The sequence below is a fragment of the Calliphora vicina genome, chromosome 4, assembly GCF_958450345.1.
Source record: "Calliphora vicina chromosome 4, idCalVici1.1, whole genome shotgun sequence".
NCBI lineage: Eukaryota > Metazoa > Arthropoda > Insecta > Diptera > Calliphoridae > Calliphora > Calliphora vicina.
Genome location: NC_088783.1, coordinates 12,555,074 through 12,573,168, shown reverse-complemented (window position 1 = coordinate 12,573,168; position 18,095 = coordinate 12,555,074). Strand labels below are relative to the sequence as shown.

The window sequence follows — 18,095 nt, the reverse complement described above, 5'->3', positions numbered from 1 at the left end:
ACGCCTACTCAAAACTAATGGTGGGTAGGCAGATTTTCCTTCATCAGTTCAAATACGATTTCTATCTCAAACATTGCATTTCAATTGAATTGAATTTGCCAAGACAAACAGCAAACAAATGAGTAGAAACAGAAATTATACTCTTGCTTACTTCTGTGTAAAAATAGACTAGAATAGATAACAAAAGTTAAGTTTACTTTTCTTTCTGTATCTCAAAAATTTTCGTTAACTACACCCACAACAACTTTATGCAACTTTTCACATTACAAACACATTTCTAACATACAGAGGAAAAAGAATCAATAACTGAAACAAACAAAAAAAAATGGGAAAAAATAATAAAGAATGAAAAAATGAAAATAGAAATAGAATTTTTTTTTTAATTTTTTGAAATTTCTTTAAGATTTAGATGAGTTTTTGTGTGAGTTTTTTTTTTTGTACATTTTTGTATGTAAAACATTTTTCTTTAAAATTTAATGAACTTTAACATTTTCAAAGATAAACTGCAGACTGTATTTCAGATTAAAGTGTGTTGGTAGGGAGAACAGTGGTAATTAATAATTTTCTAAAAATAAAGTTTCAAAATACTGTTAATGTTGATATTATGAGCCACGATTAAGGTACATTTTCTATACTAATAAGAACCACGATTGAGATACATTTTCTACATCAATGAGAGCTACGACTAAGGCGCAATTTCTACATTAATAAGAGCCACTATTGAGGTACATTTTCAACATTAAAAAAGCCACGAATAAAATACATTTCTAACATTAAAAAGAGCAACAATTAAGATACATTTTCAACATTAAAAAGAGCCACGATTAAGGTACATTTTCACCATTAAATAGAGTCACGATTAAGGTATATTCTCTATATTAAAAAGACCCACGATTGAGGTACATTTTCTATATTAAAAAGAGCAACGATTGAGGTACATTTCCAGCATTAAAAACAGCCACGATTGAGGTACATTTTCAACATTAAAAGGAGCTACAATTACGGTACATTTTCAACATTAAATAGAGCTACACTTGAGGTACATTTTCAACATTAACCTTTTGTACATTAAAAAGAACAACGATTGATGTTCTTTTTGTACATTAAAAATACCCTTGATTGAGGTACGCTTTCAACATTAAATAGAGCCACGCTTAAGGCACATTTTCTATATTAAATAGAGCCATGATTGAGGTACATTTTCTATAATAAAAAGAGCCATGATTGAGTTATATTTTTAACCTTAAAAAGAGCAATGATTAAAGCACATTCTCAACATCAAAACAAGTCACGATTAAGCTACATTTTCAAGATTAAAAATGGCCACGATTAAGGCACTTTTTGCACATTAAAAAGAGCCATGACTGAAAAACATTTTCAACATTAAAAAGAACCACGATTATGGTACATTTTGAACATTAATAAGAGCCACGATTGAGGTACATTTTCTGCGTTAAGAAAAGCCACGATTGAGGTACATTTTCTACATTAATAAGAGCCACTATTGAGGTACATTTTCAGCATTAAAAAGAGCCACGATTGAGATACATTTTCAACATTAAAAGGAGCTACAATTACGGTACATTTTGAACATTAAAAAGAGCCACAATTAAAGTACATTTTCAACATTAAAAAGAGCTTCGATTAAGGTACATCTTTAACATTAAAAAGAGCTACGATTGAGGAACATTTTCTTCAATCAAAAGAATATATATTTTCTACTGATAAAAGACCCAGGACAAATGTAAATATTCTACGATTACATTTAAATGATAATTCACATACTTTAAGGCCTCCAGTGAAAGTTTTCTTAACTTAATTTATTTGCAGTTTCTTTAAGAAATTGTAAATATTTTCAAGCAATTGTATGCCGCCAAAAGACCTCAACATTTTTAAGATACATGCAAACAAAATATAGTATATTTCCCCACAAACAGCAAAGTTGTCAAGGTAGTTATTTATTTATATATTTTTTGGTATAAATGTCTAACTGTCTGTGTTAAAAGCCACCAAGACCTCTAACAAAAAACATTATATATCAAAAATTATTATAGAAACACACATAGAGAAACAGTGAATAGGTTAAGATGGCCCCCAAAAAAAGTTATCAATGCTAAAAACTAAAATGAAAGTTGGTTATAATAAGCATACTACACATAACAATTGAATGCTGTTATTATTTTTTTTTATGGACTTGGTTTTTTGGCGCCACCCTACTGTACTGTACTCATATTCATACGTGTATATGTAGCATGTGGCAGAAACAAGCAGTGCAAATGTAATAAAATTACGTTGAAATTCCTACATAACATAAATAAGTTACATCATACAAACTACTGTAAAAATGTTTTAGATATTAGCGTGTTTTTGAGTCTACATATGTATATGTAATCGTATATATGTATTGAATTTTATTCATGTGTATTAGTAGACAAACACATACATACATAAACATTCCACTGGTGCTGCTCATTTCATAATAAATCTCACGAGAAAACGTTTTTTATTGTTTTCTGTTTTGTTTCGTTACCCAAGGCACTTTTACACACACTCAGAGTCATGCACAGGACATGTTTTTTTGTTGATACGAGGTTATGCGCAAAAATTCAAAGCAATTCGAACATTTTCTTAAAACAAGACAAATGTTAGCTTTTTTTCTTAAAATCGTGTATAACAAAATCATCTCGACTTATAATTTGATTAAACTATTTAGTATTCCCTCGTATTTACATGTCTGTAAGTAGCTGTGCTCACACATCACTTATATAATTGTGATATAAGACAAATACATATATGTATGTATGTAATTTTGTTTGTATTTACCAAAACGAAATGAAAATGAAAACCATTGTAAAGGTGGAGTAGAGTATAACCAAAACTCATAAATTTTCAAGCACCTTGACAAATACACTCACATAATAAATATGTATATGAACATAACTAAGAAATTTCTCTGTTGAAAGATTTCCTTATATTTTACGCACAATACTTGCAATTTATTTAATGGCTGCTTGACGTTGCATCAACTAAACATTAACTTAAATAACAGTTTCTTTATTTTGTTATTTCTGTTGTAATAGTTGTCGTTTTGACAGTCAGCAGCATCACACGGCTTTCTTCTCATTTTCGTCATAACAATAAATGACAGGCCATTTTATGTAATACTTAGTTAGAAAGTTGTTATGAAACTCTCGCGGTTATGTAAATGTTACACACAAAAACTTATTGTATAGATGTAAATAACCCAGCGGTAAAAAGAATGACTGAAGAGGCCTTCCAAAAGGCCTTGTTTAGGAGACACAAGTGCTATAAGTTCCATTCCCTTCCTTTTCCTTTATAGTACCACTACTTCAGATGGCCTAGGGGAACAACTAAAAAAGGCACAATAACAATATTTAGGTACATTTTCTACATTGAAGTACCTTTTGTACATTAATAAGAGACGCGATTGAGGTACATTTTCAACATTAATAAGAGCCACGATTGAGGTATATTTTCTACATTAGAAAGAGCCACGATTGAGGAACATTTTCAACATTAATCAGAGCCACGATTGAGATACATTTTCTACACTAATAAGAGCCACGATTGAAGTACATTTTCTAAATTAATAAGAGCCACGATTGAGGTACATTTTCTAGAATCAAATGACTCACGATTAAAATACATTTTCTATATTAAAAGGAGTCATGATTAAGATTAATTTTCTAAATTAACCTTTGTGTGGGAAAATACACAAAATAAAACTTTTGTATTCATTTAAACAAAATAATAAACGATATTCAAGAAATTTCTTAACTTTTAGTACAGAAAACGCATTTATTTATTCAAAGCTGTATTCTGATGTTGGAATATTTAAAAAATGATGTTGATTTCCCTCTTGTGTGATTTTCCACACATACCAAATTTTTGTGTAATAGCGGCTGAGTATAAACTATTTTATGACAAACAGATAAAACATATTGCTTGTAAACAACGTAAGTTTTTTTGAGCGAAGCCGCATTAAAATGAGCCACGTTTAAGTTACATTAAAAAAGGTTTGAAATAAAACATTTAATTGAATACATTTTTGCAATTTATTTAAGAAACGATATTTATACAAGGTGGCTTAAAATTAGACCTTTGGAAATGTCGAGAACTGTAAGTATTGGCAATAGAGTGTCCAAAAAACCGGTTTCCGGTTTAACCGAAAAAGTGTGTTTATGAAAAAACCGGTTTTGATTATTGTCTTTTAAAAAAACGGTTAAACGGTTTCGGTTTTTGTTTATATTAAGTTTGTATTTAATATGAAGAAGTTCACATTTTTATTTGTGGACGCTAATAGAAAATGTGTTAAAAATTGTCAACTAAATCTTTGGAAATTTAGCATTTTTGAATTCTTAAGGCTCTATCTATATCCAGTTGTTTTATATCTTTGAAGAAATATTGTCAAATGCTATAAATTTCTATAAAATAAATCAATATGAATTTTTAAAAATGGTATCAAAGTTTTTCATAAATATGTTTGAATGAGCTTTAGAAAATATATTATATTAATATCGGTTAACCGTCTTATAAAATCGAGTTTGTCAAAAAACCGAAACCGGTGGAGTTTTCAAAGATGATAAAACCGGTTGACCAGTTGACCGGTTTTCTATTTAGGTTTTAGAAACTCTAATTGGCAAGCTATGGAAAACTGAATACTGGATATAATATGTCAAGGAATTAGTTGCATGTAATTTTGGTGATTTCGAATATCCGACAAGATATTGCACGAAGTTTACTTTAACTAAACATCAACCAATGACAAAATTATTGATTGAATTGAAATAAATTCTAATTTTACGAACTTGGAATAAAATATTCAAAGCTGATCGATAAAATTCCCATTAAGCTTTTAACTCTTACAAATAAACACTTAACACTCCACCCTCGTTTAGCTTAACTCAAAAAAAATAAAAGTTTTCTTTCTACTTTTCCTACCAACAAAATGTCCCAAAAAAAAATCGAAATATTTATCTATCCCTTTTTGATATTTCTCGAAAAATGAGTTGGTGTAGGTGTTCTTTCATTCGTTCGTTCTGTAGGTAAGAATGTAATAAGTAAAATTGTGTTCTATCCAAATAGAAAAGGGATGGATGGATGGATGCTTTATAAAATATATAAATTTTTCTCATAAAAATTGTTGTTGGTCGATAAGAATGGTGGGTAATAGTGGTGGTATTTATATTAAGCCTTGTTGTATTTTTGGTGGTGGTGTTGTTGTTGTTGCTGTTGTTGTTTTTCTAACTTCTTTCTAAGTAATATTTAGTTCTAGCACATAAAAAAAACACAACGGAGAAAAAAATGAAGGAAACAAATAAAATTGAAAAGCACTTTTCTAGTTGAATGCTTCACTCGGTTTAGTGTACATATATATATATATATACATAGAAATATTTATAAATAAAAATATATGGACAAGATTTTATATAACAAGTAGAAAAGGCCATAACTAAAGTATCTATGATTTTATAGAAGAACTGTTTATTGACTTCTTTTGTTAAATTACTAAAATCTTAGTTATGCTGTTTTGCATTTAAGGTCACGATATACATAAGTATTTAAAATAGAACAACAGCAATACACAAATTTCTTCAGTAATTTCAAGTAAATTTAAAGTTGAAATTGGTTTAATATATGAAGTTTATATTAATTAATTGCTGAATTTTTTTATTAAATTGATCTTCAAGATCAAAATCGCAAAATACTTGTTTTACCTTTTTTCCCCTGTTCAGGTCCATATGTAGCAAACCGTCCAAAATTCAAGGAAACAATCAATTACAAAAATGTACCTAATATCACAATAAACAACTTTTTAGAACATATGAACTTCCTAGGAATGATTTTTCACCGTTTAGGTAGCTCAATATATGTTAGTAAGAAAAAACTATAGGAATTATATGTTTTGGGCCATAAACTATGAAATTATTATAAACTAAAGCATACTTTTAGGCAGCTTTAAAAAAATGTATTTCAATTTTTTATAGTTATTTGCGATTTTGATCTTGAAGATGGAGTTTTTTTTTCACAATTTTTGTTCTTTATGAGATGGGCCACAACTTTGCCTCAGAGAGTAAATAAAAATTCTGAATTCATTCTGATTCATGTCTTGCAAACAGTTCAGAATTTTTATTTACTGAGGAAATGATCACTTTTGTTTTAAATTTGACAACGAAATTGTTCCGGTATATAAGAAATTTTTGATCAAAATACAAAAATAAAAGAAATTTGTTAGTTTTTATTGAAAATTCCAGAGTTTCAAAAAAAAATTTCAAAAATCCCCAAAAATGGTATTTTTGGTTTTAGACTCTGTTGACGGTACCTTCCTTTTGCAAAATATTTAAGGACACATTGGGGCATCCAAAACAGATTTAAATTTTTTTCAAAGCAGCTTTGCGATTAGTTAAATTTTGGTAAAAAGTTGAAATTTACATAACAAAATAGGTCTACTTCGGAAGGCTCTGAAACTCGTAGTTATACAAATTTTTAAATCAGTTTTCTTCTGTAGTAATTCCCAAAATGTTACCTTTCAGAAAATATAAACACAGTTTCTATTTTGTTTTTAATTTCTGTATAACTAAACTTAATGTAAGTACGTTTTCAATTTTTTTTTAATTTTAATGCGCATAATTTGTGACTTAGTATCGATTTTGAAATAATCCTTTTCCCTAATACTAATAAATTTGTTGTTAATTTAAAAGAAAATATATATTTGAAAAAAATGGGGAGAGATTTGGATCCACTATTAGCAAAAATCCAGACACCCGAAATTACAATTTTCAAGTGTGAATATCTCGTAAACTATAAGTGATAAAATATAGTTATAGCTATGTTTTTTGTAGATTTTACATGTCGCACTGGTTCTTCTAAAGAGCGTCAACTCAAAATTTCGGTGTGTAGTGGTCATATCTACCCACTGTAAAAATCTGCTATCATTTTCTCTACTCTTTCGCCAAAAAATACAGTTGTATCCGAACAGTTGTTTCATTGTAATGTATTGAAAAAAAAATAGTTTTTTGCTTCTACTGAACATTGCGATATATAAAAATCATTCATATGATCGAGAGCAAACATTTAATATCATTTTTAATTTTTCATATACCAGATATACCCCACTTTGAAGCCTTGAGGCTCCGCCTGTTTGCAAGATATGAATCTTGTAAACAGTTCAGAATTTTTATATACTGAGAAAATTATCAGTTTTTTTTTTAAATTTGACAACGATATCCCAAATCTTTAGAGCCCATAAAAAAGTGCATGACTTTGGCCAAAACTGGGTTTTTTCTTCAAAATAACTATCCGTATATGGTTGCACTGTGCAATTAAGCAAAACGAAAATAAACTGTATGAGAATTATATCAACACAATTTTTATAAAAGCAGTGTGTACGAATTATTTACAAAAGAGTGCAGCGCAATTGTATCTAGATTACTTAGATACAATTAAGTGACAATTGACTTCACATTAGATTACCTGGGATGTACAAAATACCCAATTGACTTCTCTCTGCACTACAAAGAATACATATATACGTGTCAAATGACCCAAAATATATAAATTGGAGTCAGTCAAGGGATCAGACATTAATGACTGTCTATAAGGGATACTTTGACCACTTGCTTAACTGCTAAGTAATGTACATAAGAAAACCTTTGTAGTATGAATGTATATCTGTTTTGTGTAAAGAGTATGATTACGACACATCTCAAGTACTGTGATTATTTTCCTTTACGTATTTTGTTGCTACATTCTGGCTTTTACTTTTTAATGTACTGCTTTATTTTGCTTCTGGGAGACATTTGTCGATTTTTGTCTTATATTTACCAGCACTTTTTTCTATTTAAGTGTTATTAAGCGGTGAACAAAGAGAAAAAATATGATCAACCAAAAAAGATGTGCTGGATAAATGTGTTTGTCAGTAAAGCTCTTTATAACAAAAATATGTCCGACTAAATTATTTTAGCAAACTTGCTATTAAGAGAGATTTATTTAATAGTTATAATTTAAAATATAAACAAGAAACTGCGTTTTAAGTTTTAACAATTATAAATAAAAAAATAAATTTAAAACTTTAATTTAAGCATAAATATTCATGACTTATATGCTCAAAATTTCAATGTTTTTAATTTAGAAATTACAGCAAGGTGAATTAGTTTTTTATTATATAAAAAACGACCTTCTAAATTTGTATAGGCTACCAAATTTCTCATACATATGTACATTTTTATATTCTGTATTTTAGTTAAATTTTAATATACATTTTTAAACACATGTGAGTTCATAAATTTGGAAAAAAACACACACTTCATATGTATATTTTGTAAAAATATTTAATAAAACACTATTTCTCACATTGCAACTGGCAGAGCTGTAAATGAATCATTCTTTTTTGATTTTAATTCATTATGAATTAGCTAAATTTTGAATTAATTCATTGAATTGAAAAAATGAATTGAATGAAATTTGAATCAATTCAAACGAATTAGGCAGAAATGAATTTCAATTCATTTCCAATTCAAATGAATTTGTAAAAATGAATTGCAATTCATTTACAATTCATTTGAATTGAATTGATTTTGAATTAATTCAAATGAATTAGAAAAAAGAATAGCAATTCAAATGAATGATTCAAAAATGAGTTGCAATCAATCAAATTCAAGAGCAGATCTCTAGGGGGAATGAAAGATTTCTCCTACCAAAATGAAAATATCCAGTACAAAAATTGAAAAGCCTTGTCCTGTATACGCGCCTGATCAATGAAAACATGGTGTTTGGAGTTTATTTATTCAAGAAGAACTGATTTTTATTTTGAAATACGCTGAACGACAAAACATATTTAATATTCAAGAAGCAATTAATAATTTTTGAAATTTTGTGACCCACGACCACCCAACAACAAACTTTTTGCTAATATTTATATTATATTTATTTCAAAAAAATAAAACTATCTTCCAAAAATAATCAAAAATAAGGAAAACTAACAATGTATGTAGTTCAAAACACAATTGAGTTTCATTAATAAGGCTAATTAGATTTAATTAGAATGCATCATTCACCTTAAACAACAATAGCTTTTCAAAATTATCATCTGAAAGAAATCCACGTTTAGGGATGTTTAGAATAGAGGCGTACGAAAATAATCTTTCAACACCAGCTGACGATGGTAACGGCACATTATATTTAAAGGAAGACTTTTTAACCGTCGATTAATTATACTGCATACTTAATGACATTGAAGAATCTGCTAAATATGCTGCGAATTTCGCGTCGGAGTTGGAAATGAATTGCTAATTTTTTTTTTAATTCGTTTGAATTAATTCAAAATCAATTCAATTCAAATGAATTGTAAATGAATTGAATTAATTCAAAATCAATTCAATTCATTTGAATTGGAAACGAATTGCAATTCATTTTTACCAAATTCATTTGAATTAATTCAAAATCAATTCAATTCATTTGAATTGGAAACGAATTGCAATTCATTTTTACCAAATTCATTTGAATTGACTCAAATTTCATTCAATTCATTTTTTTGTGTGAATGATTCGCGAATTAATTCAAAAATGAGTGATTCATTTACAGCTCTGGCAACTGGCAGCATATTAATTTTAACGTCATGACTTCCTGCAGGTTTTATTTGCTAAATAAAAATGTAAAATAATAACTGTTGTATTTTTAGTGGTTAAAGAATTTCTGTTGAGCCAAATAATTTGTTTGTACAAGTGTCAGTATGTGAATATTTTTCTGCATTTTAACCCAAAGCTACTTGTTTATCCCTGAGCTAAAGTATGTTCATTAGGATGCTCCATAAATCTAAAATTCTTCTTCGTCATTTAAAACCAAATACTAAACATTTTAGCAAATTGTGAAATGGAGTACAAAAACTTGTTTTAATTTGAATTTCTTCAAATATTTTAGATAACTTAAAAAAAAAAAGTACTTTTTTCAAAAAAAACTAACGAAAAATCGTCTTTTTAAAATGTTCATTAGTTTTAAACCATTTTTTTGGGCACATGCATTTGTTGTTAGTCCAATAAAGGAAAAATTAAGAAAATCGGAAAATAAATGGACCTTCTGTTTCCAAAAACTGGTGTAGGGTGTTTAAAAATTTAATTTTCAAATGCGAATATTTCCTAAGCTATAAAATATAATTGATATCTAGTAGTGATCGATGAGGAGTTTCAATATGTGTAAGTTTTTGAAATCGGAACACAAACTAAGAAATTGGATCGTTTTCAAAATTTAACATACCCGAGGTGACCTATTTCGGGGACCCCTGGCCAAATTCAAAACTTAAACTCGACAATCTCCTTGAGGTTGTGAATTTTTTATTTACACCGGACTAACCGTTTTGAAGTTATAGATTTATTTCCCTCTTTTTTGTATATGAGGTACTGAAAAGGTACTTTTTCGATATTTTTTTACAAATTGTTGGTAATTTTATAATATTTGGGTTGAAATCTTCTTCCCAAACTTTTTAAATTTTCAAAAAGTACCTTTTGTTCTGCTGCTCCTCATGTATCATTGTGAGTCGCAAAGTAGGAGAAATTAAAAAAAAAGTGGAAATAAATCTGTAACTACCTGATAGTCCGATTTTAATAAATATAGAGGGGTGTTGGTGGTTTTAAGTTTTGAATTTTGACTTTAAACTCTAAGGTGGGGCGGAGCCTCAAGGCTCCAAAGTGGGCTATATCTGGTATATGAAATATTAAAAATTATATTAAATGTTTGTTCTCGATCATATGAAAGATTTTTACATGTCGCACTGGTTCCTCTAAATAGCGTCAACTCAAAATTTTAAAATGTTCAGTAGAAGCAAAAAACTATTTTTTTTCAATACATTACAATGAAACAACTGTACGGATACAACTGTATTTTTTGGCGAAAGAGTAGAGAAAATGATAGCAGATTTTTACAGTGGATAGATATGACCACTGCACATCGATTTCTTGCTAAATTGAAAATCGAAAAATTTTGAGTTGAACAGTGCGACATGTAAAATCTACAAGAAGACATCTACAAAAAACATAGCTATAACTATATTTATCTCTAATAGTTTACGAGATATTAACACTTGAAAATTGCAATTTCGGGTTTCTGGATTTTTGCTAATAGTGGATCAAAATCTCTCCCCGTTTTTTCAAATATATATTTTTTTTAATTAACAATTCGATATTAATTTCAAAATCGATATTAAGTCACAAATTATGCACATTTAAATAAAAAGAAAAAAATTTAAAACGTACTTACATTAAGTTTAGTTATACAGAAACTAAAAACTGTGTTTATATTTTTGGGAATGGTAACATTTGGGAATTATTACAGAAGAAAACTGATTTGAAAATTTGTATATCTAAGAAGTGGACCTACTTTTTTTTATGTAAATTTCAACTTTATACCAAAATTTAACTAATCGCAAAGCTGCTTTGAAAAACATTAAAATCTGTTTTGGATGCCCCAATATGTCCTTAAATATTTTGCAAAAGGAAGGTACCGTCAACAGAGTCTAAAACCAAAAAATACCATTTTTGGTATTTTTGAAAAGTTTTTTTGGAAACTGTGGAAATTTCAATAAAAACTAACAAATTTCTCTTTTACTTTTGTATTTTGATCAAAAATTTCTTATATAGCGGAACTATTTCATTAAAATTGATTGTCAAACAATACTTCTATTGCATTTTAAAAATTAAAATTTTCTAAAAAAAACGTTATCTATTCTCATATTTTTCAAAGAAGTCTTTTAAAATTTGTTTTATTCTTAAACATTTTTGAAAATAAAACACAATTGTCTATACGCTGATATCTTATCTTTTCCACTAGTCTAGTCTAGATAATGAAATTTGGGGAAAATATAACATAAAGTCCAGAATTTAAAATAACAGCACAAAAATGGAAATTATCCCTTAGCAGCACTTGCGGCCGAAATGAACCTCAACTTCTAAAATCACGAAAAACACAGCTATTTTGACCCCAAGTGCTCTTAAAGGTTAAAATCCATTTTTGCAATGTTGTTGTAAATGCTAGACCCCAATGTATATTTTCCAAAAGTTTCATAAAAATCAATATACCATTTCGCTTCTTTTCTTTCACCTTTAACCTTCACGATTTAAAGGTTAAAGTTTTCCGATTTTAGTAAAAGATTATGAATAGGTTTTACTTAAAATTTATAACAGTAAGGAAATTGGGCTCATTCGCCTAAATATGGACAACAAAATAGTTTTTCTTGAAAATCGCAAAATTTAAATTGAAGGTACTGAAAAACTGTAAGGGGTATTGTCATATTTTTATTCCCTATTATGATCTCAATAAATCCCAATGTGATTATCAAAAAATTCTGAAATTTGTTTAACAAAATTTTTAAAAATTTGAAAATTGAGATTTGAAATATTTTTTTTGGCCATACCTGCGAATAGGTTAACGGTATCCTACGAAGACAAAAACTCATACACAAGTAAATACGGACATATTTTAAATAAAAATTAGCTTTTATTTGAATTTTTTTCGAAATATTTTAATTTCTTTTCCTAAATTTCTTTTTCAAGTGCACTTAGACACTTTAAAATTTTTTAACAAAATTTTGTCATTTATATCTCATTACAACGATAGTTACGTACACATTTCGATTGTTTTACATTCAATTGCAAAAGTATTTATTTAGTAGCAACATTTTTACAAAAACTGAAAAATTTGCATTTGACCCAAAGGAGATACAGGGTTAATTTCAAAAACAAAATTGTTTAATGTAATATTCATTAATATAAATAAATCTAAATATTTCTAGAAAACAGTGCAGTAAGTTAACGAGTTCCACCTATTTATTCCATATAAATAGTAAAATTTAGCATATATATGAACTTTGACCTCGATGCTCTTCCAGAAATCGTTGTCCGATTTGGATCAAATTTTCAGCACTTAACTTTTAGGGCTAGTGTCACAATATTCCATCCGGCACTCTTCTAAATTTTAACAAATATTTTTTTCTATACAACTGATTGTCACTCTAATGTATATCTTATCTTTTCCAATAGTCTCATTAATTGCTTCAGTTTCAGATTTTTCCAATTTTTTTGGGAATTTCCCTACTGCATAATCAAATCTATGTATGTTTTTTTCTTCTATTTTTATGTTTCTTCTTTTTTGTCGTATAACGATTTAAGCTGGGTTTCCGCATACACCGTAATCGGCGCCGATAACGAAAACTGAAAAACATTGGTGTTCATCACCGTCTCGTTTCTGAATTGTTTTCGTTTCATTTGGGTGCGTTGCGACATAAAACAGAAACAAAATAGATAGAATTTCATTATTTTTGACAAAATCTATTATTGTTTCCTCTTCCAATAAAAAAAATTAAATTTTTTTTCATTTCGATTTTCTTTAAATTTGAAATAAAAAAATTATTAAAATAATTTCGTTCCTACATCACCGAAAACAACCTACTTGAAGTTGTTTTCAAGTCGGCCTCAAATGATAGGTTTTTCGTTACTGATCGGTGCCGTTTCGTTTCCAATTTTCGTTGCCGATTTCTGAAACGAACTTTTTTTCGCTGCAAATGTATGAAATTTCGTTATCGGTGCCGGAAACGCGGAAACGTAGCTTTATTAAACAATTTCTGATATATTTTAAAATTTTTAAAAATTCAGTATTATTCAATCACTGTTTTGACTTATCTCAGTCCTTCTTCTTGATAAAAAGGTAAAAGAAAAAACCGTATAACGTTTATACTTATGTATGTGTGCGAATATTAATATTCTCATATATGTTATTGAGTGTGTGTGTGTGTGTGCCAGGATATTAAAGTGTGTACGTGCATGAATTTTTTAAGTAGTTTAAGTATTATTTGCCATAAAAGTGTATGAACCACAGGGTGTGAGAAATTTTTTATATTCGTCCCTGTATGTCTATTTATCTACATGTAAAGTGATGAGTATGAAAGGTATTTGTTTTTTTGTTTTTTTTTTTATAAGTTGTTTGTTAAGTACTATTGTATGACAACATTTTAGACATTCCTCTTATTCTCTAAGTTTTATTTGTTTTTTCTTCTTCTTATTATAATTTTCAATAGTTTTTGAATTTATGTTTATGCCCTCTTTTTCCCTCCTCTGCCATTGAAGTGTTTATAGAATTGAATAGAAAGACATGATTAAGATTTGTAAGGCAAAGATAAAATAAAAGCTAAAGAATAGTTTAAAGAGAATAGTTAACATTAACTAGTCTCTGTTTTATAAAACAAAGACTACATATGTACTATTTGTTTTAAAACATTTAAACTATAATCTGTTGTCGAAAGTGTTTTAATAAAGGGTAGATGAACATTTTGGTTAGTGTATGAATTATTAATTTAAATTAAACAGATTTTTGAAGGAATAAATTTTGTAGAGATTTATGTTAAAGTTTTTAAAATACTCAATTTATCACTTTATCTGGTCTCCGTTAAGAGACGTTTAACAAAAATTATGATTGCGTAGCAATTGGCTATACTATATAGACTTTATAATAAATCTTTATCTTAAACTATATATGTAATTTAAATATTTTTTCTTTCCTATTAAATTCAAAATACTATATTTTAATAAAAATGCTCTAAAACTATTGGCAATTGAACCATATTTATTGTATAAACAACTGAAATGTAGTAAAATTTTCATCAGTTTTCGTTGTATAATATTTACATAACTTTACCACACTCTTTTTTATACAAAATTTTATTTTTTTTGAAAACAAATCATGGTTTTCTACTAGTTAAAATTTTCTCTACAGAATTGCATCATAGATTTCTAAAAAATAACTGTAAAAAAATAGACTTTTTGCCAAAAAGAAATACAACGTTACAAGTTTTTCAAGATTGATTGACATACATTTCAAAATATTATTTAATACATACCTGTAAAATTAATTGTATTAAACCACTGAATCACCGGCATTACTGAAAATGAAAAAAAGAAACAAATATTAGTATGAACTGATAATTGGTTTCAATAACATTTAAATATATTTAAAACAAATGAATTTAAATTCAAGTTATTCTAAACAACTTCTTTTTTCTTAATATTTCCCAGAAATGAACAGTAAACTACAAAGAATTTACTTGTACTCTGTACCAACAAAACCGCCTGCCTGTAGGCCATTTACAGCAAGTGCATTTATAACCATTGCCACTGAAACTTTTTGTATGAATGTAGGAATGTGTGCGTAAAGTTGTGTTTTTGGTATAAGTGTTCGTGTGCTCAAAACAAAAAACACAAAACAGAATTTTAAAAGAGAATTTTATTTTACCAACAAATTCATACTTTAACAGCATAAACAGAGTATGTACTTGTTTTTATTGTTTTATGCTATTGGCAATAAAATAGTTTTGTTTTGTTTTTTTACTGTTAAGTTTTTATACTCTTCACTCACTCAAAAATTTTGAGTGAGTATATGTATGTGGGTGTTTGTGTGAGTGATAGTGAAAGTATTCTATCCCAGCAGTTCTAGGTAACTACCCCGAACTAGTGAGTTTACCTATCGTTTAGAGTGACAACTATTTACGTAACTAGTTATGTAAATAGTTTAGATCCAAGAGCGTCCAATTCATACAAGTCACATTTTGGAATGGAGGCGCCATCTGTTCATATTTTTTTGAGAACGACGTTGGCAGGTCACCAACGCACAGTGGTATAGAAAAAAAGGGAAATAAATCTGTAACATCTTAGTCCGATTTGAATGAAATTTGGCATGCGCAAATAAGAAGTGTAGCCAGGGGTCCCCAAAGTAGGACACCTAGGTTATATTTCTAAAACGATCTTCTGTCTGGTTTCTAATAAAGCTATCAGATATCTCTTATAACTTAGGAGATATTCACATTTGAAAATTAAATTTTCAACATTTTACCCACCTTACTCCAGTTTTTTGAATAAACAAATATTTCCCGATTTTCTCTATTTTCCTTTTCTTGAATTAACAACAAATGTATATGTCAAACAAAATAAGAATTTATTAAAAATGGTGACTGACTCCCAAGTTATATGCATTTGTATTTTAAATTTTAAAAAATTCGATTTTTCTCTAGTTTTTGGGAAAAAAGTACTTTATTTTTTTTTTATATTATCTAAAAAATTTCTAAGAACATGTATTAGGAGTTTATATTTTTTTAAAAGCCAACTATACATGAAACATTCTAAATGAAAACAAATTTAAAAATTGTTTAAACCGAGGGTACCAGGTCCATCCAAAAAACGCCTATTTTTATATAAAATTAAAATTTAGGGCAAAAATTCTCAAATCCCATAGTCGATATCAAAACATAGTAACCCATTTTAGATGGCCAAATATATTGTTAATTATTCTGTAAAGGACTTCTATAACTCCGCACCTGGTATGGATATTATAGCCAAAAAACTAAAAAATCACATTTTTGGGATTTTTCAAAACTTTGTGGGATTGTTGATAACAAATTTCAAAATTTGTTTTTATTTTTGACTTTTCAGTAGCAAAACATAAATAAATTTTATTTCAATTTATAAAAATGTGTATCTTTGCAAAAACTCAATAAAAAGCATATTTTCTCATATTATTCAAAAAAATATACAAAATTCTCTATCTATTGATATAAGATGTCTACATTATGTTTTTGACGTGGAAAATTAAACTTCTTTCATTCAAATCGCTCTAAGGGTTTAGAAGTTACAGATTTATTTCCCTTTTTTTTGCTATACCACTGTGCAACGTCAACGGCGAGCACTATAGTTCGATAATTACCAACATCTTTTGGTCTGAAATCGATGTTATGTACACCAACGACATGTGGTAGACGTATGATCAATATTTAATTACTTTCAAGTCCATCTGCTTTCAACTTTCAAGTCCATCACGAAATCTGCTACCAATAATAATCTGGTATATGGGGCATTTCAAGTCAAGTGAACCAACTTTTGAAATCGATGTCTTCCGATCGGGAAGAGTTTGACATTTTTAAAAAAAAATAAAAAAAATTTTATATTTTTTTCCGAAATCAAAGACTTTTTTGACTTTTTTTTAAAATGGGCCCTTTTTTCTTAAAATAAAGCTTAAATATTTTCCTTGTAGACCTATTTGGTTGCTTAGTGGGATGCGAGTGGGATATCTATCAAAATAAATATTTTGTAACTCAAAACATAAAATTTTTGACATTTTTTGTTGACTTTTTTTTCAAAATGGACCATTTTTATACCCTACACCACCATAGTGGGGAGGGTATAATGCGTTTGTGCAGATGTTTGTAACGGTATACCTTAAAGTATACCGATCGACTTAGAATCACTTTCTGAGTCGATTAAACGATGTCCGTCCGTCTGGCTGGCTGTCCATGTAAACCTTGTGCGCAGAGTACAGGTCGCAATTTTGAAGATATTTCGATCAAATTCGGTACATATAATTTTTTCGGCTCAAGGACGAAGTCTATTGAAATCGGTCCATTATTTCACCTAGCCCCCATACAAATGTCCTCTCGAAATTGGACTTTATCGGTCATAAATGTTTAATTTATATATGTATCTACACAAATTTCGCTCCAAATAAGTTTCATATATACAAAATTCATGTCACCAAATTTTGTTACGATCGGTCCATAATTAGTCATAGCTCCCATATAGATTCGCTTCCGAAAATCACTTTAACGTGCATAAATCTCCTAGGAATGTTGGTATATACACAAGATTCAACAGAAATAACTTTCATTAAGACATAAATCACACGACCTAATTTCAAGGTAATCGGTCCATAATTGGTCATAGCTCCCATATAAGGCCCACTTCCGAAAATCACTCAAAAATATAAATTATTGAAATTTTAAAAGAAAAATGTTTTTGCTCTTTTACTTAGTGTAGGGTATGGTCAAGCCCGACCATACTTTCTTACTTGTTTAATTTTTTTTAGCTCAAAAAAAAAGCTTGGATCTTTTCCTTTAATACCTATTTGGTCGCTTAGTGAAATGCAAGTGGCATATCTATCAAAATAAATACTTTGTAACTCAAGACATATAATTTTTGACTTTTTTTCCAATATGACTAATAGCAGACCGTGTGAATACTCCATATATTTTTTAATATTCTATATAA

At 28.4% G+C, this 18,095-nt stretch overlaps 1 protein-coding gene across 1 annotated transcript in view; it reads right to left on the bottom strand.

The window, feature by feature from the left end:
• LOC135956854 (uncharacterized) overlaps window positions 1-18,095 on the bottom strand; it is a 163,017-nt gene that overhangs the window by 47,315 nt on the left and 97,607 nt on the right. The window contains exon 3 of the mRNA XM_065507448.1: window positions 14,903-14,944. The gene's annotated coding sequence lies outside the window, so the exon portion shown is untranslated. The remainder of the gene's footprint in view (window positions 1-14,902; window positions 14,945-18,095) is intronic.